Source organism: Acanthopagrus latus, chromosome 8, assembly GCF_904848185.1.
Source record: "Acanthopagrus latus isolate v.2019 chromosome 8, fAcaLat1.1, whole genome shotgun sequence".
Lineage (NCBI taxonomy): Eukaryota > Metazoa > Chordata > Actinopteri > Spariformes > Sparidae > Acanthopagrus > Acanthopagrus latus.
The window spans coordinates 21764541-21771213 of NC_051046.1; the positions used below are offsets into that span (position 1 = coordinate 21764541).

Consider the following 6673-nt stretch of genomic DNA (forward strand, 5'->3'; position numbering starts at 1 on the left):
AAAATAACTGTGAATGACAACCTAAAATTTAAAACGAACTTGAGAATAATTTGAAAAAAAGTCTAAAATGACAATGAGACTCACATGGGACACAAACCACAGTCTTCTGAGTCTTAACCGAACCATTTAGGCATCACCAGAATACTTTATAGCAGCACAGTTTGATTGGATTGGATCAGACTGATCCACCAGCTACAGCATTAAGGTGATTCACTGTAACAAACCAGTAATTATAGTCCCATTATTCATTATCATGCTACACACAGAGCACTCTGCAACGTAATGAGTGCTTTTATGCAGCTGTATTTCTGATTGCACTTATGAAGATATTGGCTCTAAATCCTCCATTACTGCGTTTATAACCTACTGTAAAGTGAACTAATTGGTGTACCTCATCCTTTCTTTCTCTTTATAGGATTTTCATTTCCAATCTTATACTTGCTACTGTTGCCCCATTCGAGAGTGACCCGCTCTCTCTCAAGTTCAGCCTCTTTATTCTCATCCCGTCTTCACCTCTCGGATTGGCACTGTCTTCCTGAGACACCGGCGATAATTAATCGAGTCACATAGGAATGTAGTTATTGCTGGCTAACGGAGAAATAGTTTGGGTCTGCGTTTTCAGCCAGTCTCAATCAATCTGTCATGTTCCACAGATGTGAGAGGGTAATGAATATGAATCGGTGCTCCAGAATGAATGAGTTTTCAGTCTTTATATTGGCAGAATGCCCTCAGGAGGATGTCACCTGCAATGAGCCATTTTATAGCCCTCTACATTCCTGCATACCAAGCAGGGCCCATTGGCTGTTACAGCTTGATGGATGCCTGTATACAATGTAGGAGGTTTTACACCATATTGACAGGGTGATAATCACAGTCAGAATTAAAGTGATTAATTTATATTTTCCGATCTCAGAAAAATTAAGCATAATTGCACCCATGGACTTCTCAAGGGATTTACATCTGATTGAGATGCATTCTAGCCAGATGCTGAAAAGGAAAAGGCGTCAGTGCATTCCTCCCTCCAAGACGCACCCATAACCTTACTACTCACATAGTGTGACTGTAAGCACTTTGCAGATATAGCAAATCATTTTCTGATTTTTTTTTTCAAATACAACTTAAGTTGTACTGCAATCACACTGAGCCACTAGCCATTGTTTTTTTTTTTTTGTTTTCAGTTTAAACAGAAAGGATCCAGCCAAATATCTCCTCACACATATGATCAAATACAAAGCACATTTGTAGAATTTATCTCATCCCTGATCACTTCAAGCACTCAGTGATGTTGTGGCATGAGTTAGAGCAAGTAAAGACGATTACACTTTTGTCTTGGTTATCATAAATACATTTCATTCATGTGACTGTGCTAGGTTATGGATAGATGTTAGTTAAGGCTAGCTAATTACGTTATTGTCGTAAGTGCAGATGTTGTAAGAAAGCGTCAGGCAGTGATGGAATGTAACTAAGCTGATTTACTCAAGTACTCTACTTCTGTACAATATTGAGGTACTTGAGTATTTTCTGCAACTTCATAGTTTCACTCCACCTCAACTTGGAGGCAAATATAATGCTTTTTACTCACATGTTTATAAGATAACCTTAGTTAATTGTTACTTGTCAGACTGAAATTAACATATTAACATCAACAATCAGATAAAAAAGAAAGACATTCTGATAATGAGATAAATGCTAAACCTCAGATACAATAATTAGTTCAGACATATGTACTTTTGATACACTAACTACATTTATCGCCAGAAAATGACTTTTGATACTTATGTACTTCTACCAATGACACAATGTCTTTTTATTCAAGCATCACCTTTGGGGTGCCTATAAACAACACTGGTGTCAGGTGCATCACCACCTCTCTGATTTGCATGAAACAAAGACTAATCTGGCCAACAGACACCCATATACCGGTATGTTGCTAAGCATTAATGAAATTGTCAATCTCAGCTTGATTTCATCTGGATGGGAGACATTTGAAATGACAAGTGTAAATGACTTCTGCCTTTCTAAATGTCTAGGTTGCTGCATTTAATCTTGGAGGGAACATGCAAGGCCTGGGGACACAAGAAAGGTTTAAATCATTGCAGCCTGGTGCTAAATGACTTCACCAGGAGTCATAACAAACAAGCAGAGTGCCTGCAGCCCTGTCGAGCCCCGATGAACATGTGAAATGGGTTTCAAAACCTGGCCCTGGGGTTCTGGAGGGATTAATGCACAGTTACCCACAGATATACGTAAATGTTTACACAGACACACACACACACACACACACTGCATGGTAACACATCCCACCAGATAATGCCTCAAAATGTCCAAAATTGTTCATTAGAGGAACTCTATACTGGTGTGCGCACAGATCAAGTTGCTCAATCATTCAATAAACTAGCTGCTGCAGTGCCGATTAAGCTTCTGAGAAATGTGATGCGTGAGATGTAGTCAAGACCATCGTCAGACATGTGTTTTATTAAATATTCTGAACTAGAATATAATAACATATTTAGCTTCAACCAAAGCAAGTCAATCAGAGTGCCAAACCTATATTCTACAGACGTTTTTTAGGTTTATTAACAGATGTCATAGTATTTGGATGATTCAAGTTCCACCAACCTTCTCCAGCGCACTCTTGCTTTACAAGATGAGCTTAAAAGACACATTGTACATCATCCTGGGCTGCAGTATCTTCATAATGAGATACAGACAGTAATGATAGCATGGACAAAACAAACAGCTGTGATGAAGCCACATGCACATCCGCGCGCACACACACACACACACACAGCAGACAGCTTTTATTGAGAACAAGTGAGCGATAAAAGCTTCATTATGAAAGCTCAAAATAAAGAACAGGTCGGTGTAGAGAGGCATTCATTCTACCTGAATAGATAAAAAAAGCATTAAAAAGGCTCTCTGTTTCTGCAGTGGCTCAGATATGAGGACTGGTGTTTTTGCATCACTCACCTCATCCAATCGCAAGTGGAAATGATGTAAATGTCATCTGCACACAACATACAGCCGGTGTGTCAACATGTCTCAGTTTCTCCATTATCTCAACCATTACATTAATGGACAGTCACGTCAGGCACATTACAGATGGTTCCGCACACGGTCCATGTAACATGCAGCATGGACAAATACAACAGTTTCATACATCACAATGCAGAAGAACATTGTTGAAAAAAGTCATTACTACAGAAAAGTATCAGAGCCAGGCCTGAGAAAATAAGTGTCGAAAAAAATGTTAAAATAAAATTTTGTGAATAAAGTTGAAATGTTGAGAATAAAGTTGGCTTTTCAAGATTAAAGCTGACCTTTTGAGACAACTTCACACACGACTGCCTCAACACATGTACATGGATTGTACATGGATTTGAGGGACCACAAACGTTGACTTCATTCTCGACATTTCAACTTTTTTCTTGAAGTGCATAATGAAAAAAAAAAACTTCCTCCTCTCATGTTTTTCCCTCATCCCTATACAATTTTTATTTCTTTCAAATTGATTAAACTTAAAGTTTATTGTTGACCACTTCTGAACCTTTAAACTCAGGTTGTATTGACGAGTCTTTTAAAGTCTTTTGATTGAATGATGAGTTGGATGAATGTCATGTACAGAGTGCAATTAACTCAAAGAAACATCATCAGCATATTGGCAGACTTCCCAGCATGCATTGTTTGAGAAGTAAAACCTTCCTGAGACTGTTCTTTCTTTTTTACTTTGAAGAAAACATAAGTGATAGAAACTTGATGCTTGTCTTTAATACATTTTGAGAGAAGTTGTGGTTCTTTTTTATTTCCACATTAACATGCCAACGATGAAGGTATAGAATTCAGTCATTACTTTATCAAACCTTTACACTCTTCATCAAATCATCACAAGCTGGTTAACATAATATCTTTGCAAATGTTGGAACAATGTTACAAGAAGGTTTTAAACAAACTATTCAACCTAAATTAAGTTTATTTATTTTTATTATTCATTCATTCATTCATTGAGTATTTTAGGCAGTAATTGAACTTGGACTTTTCAGTTGAAACAGCCTTAAAATGACTTACAGTGTACATTTATGGCCTTGTTAGTGTCAGGTTGGGGTTTAAAGGAGAAGACTATGGAAAGGGGAGGTGGACCCAAATGCAGTTACTCTCAGGAGGCAAGGATATGGGGAACAAATGGCGAGCTTTTATTTAACAAAAGCTGAAGGATACAAAAACCAAGGAAGTCCGGTGCCAAAAAAAAAAAAAAAAAAACCAGACAAGGGAACAAAAGGCAAAGTAGCTACTGAGGCAAAAATGCTAGATAAAGTGCAAACAAAAAGCAAACTTCAAATCAAAGAATCAGAAAACCAGAATTCAAAATTCAGAACACATACCATGTGAAAGAAAGAAACAGTGACCGGACAAGGAGTACAGGGAAGTCACAGACTAAATACACAGATTAATGACCAGACAAGGAACAGGTGAGGAGAGAGGAGGGAGGAGCCCAGGTGATGTAACGAGAGGGAGGAGCACGGAGGACAAAACACTGACAGACAGAGGGAGACAGACTGCAACTAGGAAAATACACAGGAGAACTTACAGGACACATGACACAAGAGGGCCTGGAAAATCAACACATGAGACACAAGACACTCAACAACATGAATACAGAGACATAAATCCAGAGTCATGACAGTTAGAAGAAATTACTCAAAAGAGCATGCATGAGCATAGTTCTTAGGTTTGTGGCAGCCTGTAAAGAAAAGTTATTTTTGAAAGTATAAAAACGTACTGATGAGGGCTGTAGTTGGCAGCATCGACAACAAGCGTTGGGCTGATTGCCTGATTAGCACCTTGTTACTCCTTCTGTTTATGTCCGTGTGATAGAGATTGCCGAGGATTGTTAAGCGCCCAGTAGGGTGACGTTCTCTTACATCTGTGCTTTTTGCAGATGTGTTGTTAGTCTGATTAAATCAGTTTGTGTTCACAAGCATGTGTTTTTCAACGTATTCTCATCCCAGGCCACTAAATACAGCTTGGCTTTGTAACTCCCCTCAGCGTCTCTTTAGTGTCTATGTGCAGTGTCAAAGCCTTCCTGTCAGAACGCCATGTGCTTAAAGCTAAATAAGACAACTCTGGAAAAAGACAGTAAGAAGAACAATAGAATAACATCATCCTTTATAGCCACATATACCGAGGGGGTTTTACTGGGTCATAGACTTTGCCAAGCCCGCACAAATTCAAAATGCCAGATACATTTTGCTTAAACATGCTTGAAGATGACTCATCTCCTTTGTGTTTTTTAGATTGCGCTGGCGATGGAGTTTCTCAGGCTTCAGCAGGGAAACCAGAGATGACTGCTGAAAATCTGATTAACTTCATTTTGGAGGGGAGCAAAACTACGCTGAGAGAACGGAGAGTTGCTGAGACACATACAGACACTCCAGCACTTCACCTTGGACCCTACTCATGTCACACTAATGAAGAAGACCAGCAAGGTGAAACTTTCTGTTTTGTTTCTGTCTTTGGGAGTTTTCACTGGAGGGTTCTGATGCTGGTAAATGCAAAGATGCTCCTCAACTCTCCTGAGGCTGTACCTCCTAATTTCGCACAAAGTCACATTTGACAACAGTTTAATTACAGTATTGAATTCAATATGTCTGTGATATTCTGAAGTGTTTTTAAAATTCATTTCGATGACTTGAACCTACAGACACCCTAAAGTCCTCAGCACTATCCAGAAGTACATCAAGATTCACAGAGATGCACCAGGAGGTTCTAAGATTTGGCTGCAACTGAGGAGCAGGTATCATCCAGTGCAGAGAAACCCTCTCCTGTGGTGTTATCTCCACCAGCACCCCCCCGCTGAGCCGCCATCTATTGAGGTTCAGGCCAGGATTTATATAAAGGAGCAGCCCAGCCTGGATGAAAAGCCTGACCAGATGACCTGATGTGGTTCCAGATCCACAGACACCCCGCTGAACCTTCAAGTATTAGGGTTCAGGCCAGGGTGAATATAAACAATCTGTGGTATTTTGTTTGCTCTCTATTAAATGCTCAGTATTTAAATGAAATGTTTGTTGGATTTTTCATTGCTGGAATTGTTTCTCTCCTCAGCACCATATGCTCAATGTAAATCCACAAATACTGACAGAATGTGATTTTAAACAACTTTAGAATTATTACTAGTTACCCATGATATTACCCATAGCCAGTTTACAATGAATCAAGGAGAAACAGGTGGTCTTTAAAAAGTCTCAAAGGAAGTGTTTGTTTTTGCAAGAGGACACATTCAGTAAAAAAAAGTTATACCACAAAGCAAAACTATTAATTAAAAGAAGAAACGTTCAAAAATGTAATTGAACTGGCAATAGACAGTTTTTTTTTTCTTGAATGTATCAAATAATTGTTAATGGTACAATGATTCATCTCACTATCACAATACAATTTTGTCTAGAGAAAGGTGGATTAGTCCAGCCAGGTCAGGGTGTGAATATATTCGTGTCTTTTTCAAGAGGGCAAAATGAAGAAAGACAGAAGTTTTCATTAGAGACAGTTGCACGAGCTCTGTAAAGGAAAACTCTTGATTTAGTTTATACTTTTCAGTCCTCAACTTCTGTTTTGTTGAGAGACTAAGGGAATCACAAGGTCAAAATAATTTTTGCTTGCATGATATCTTGGAATAGCT

At 38.7% G+C, this 6673-nt stretch overlaps 1 long non-coding RNA gene across 2 annotated transcripts; it reads left to right on the top strand.

Moving 5' to 3' along the window:
* The first annotated feature begins 4584 nt into the window (after nt 1-4584).
* LOC119024819 lies at nt 4585-6059 on the top strand. 2 transcript variants are annotated; one of them, XR_005076615.1, is made up of 4 exons: nt 4585-4726; nt 5044-5133; nt 5292-5483; nt 5699-6059. It is a non-coding gene; the product is annotated as an uncharacterized LOC119024819 (long non-coding RNA). The 2 variants fall into 2 exon arrangements; XR_005076614.1 differs by having other exon boundaries at nt 4637-5133.
* Nucleotides 6060-6673: the final 614 nt, after the last annotated feature.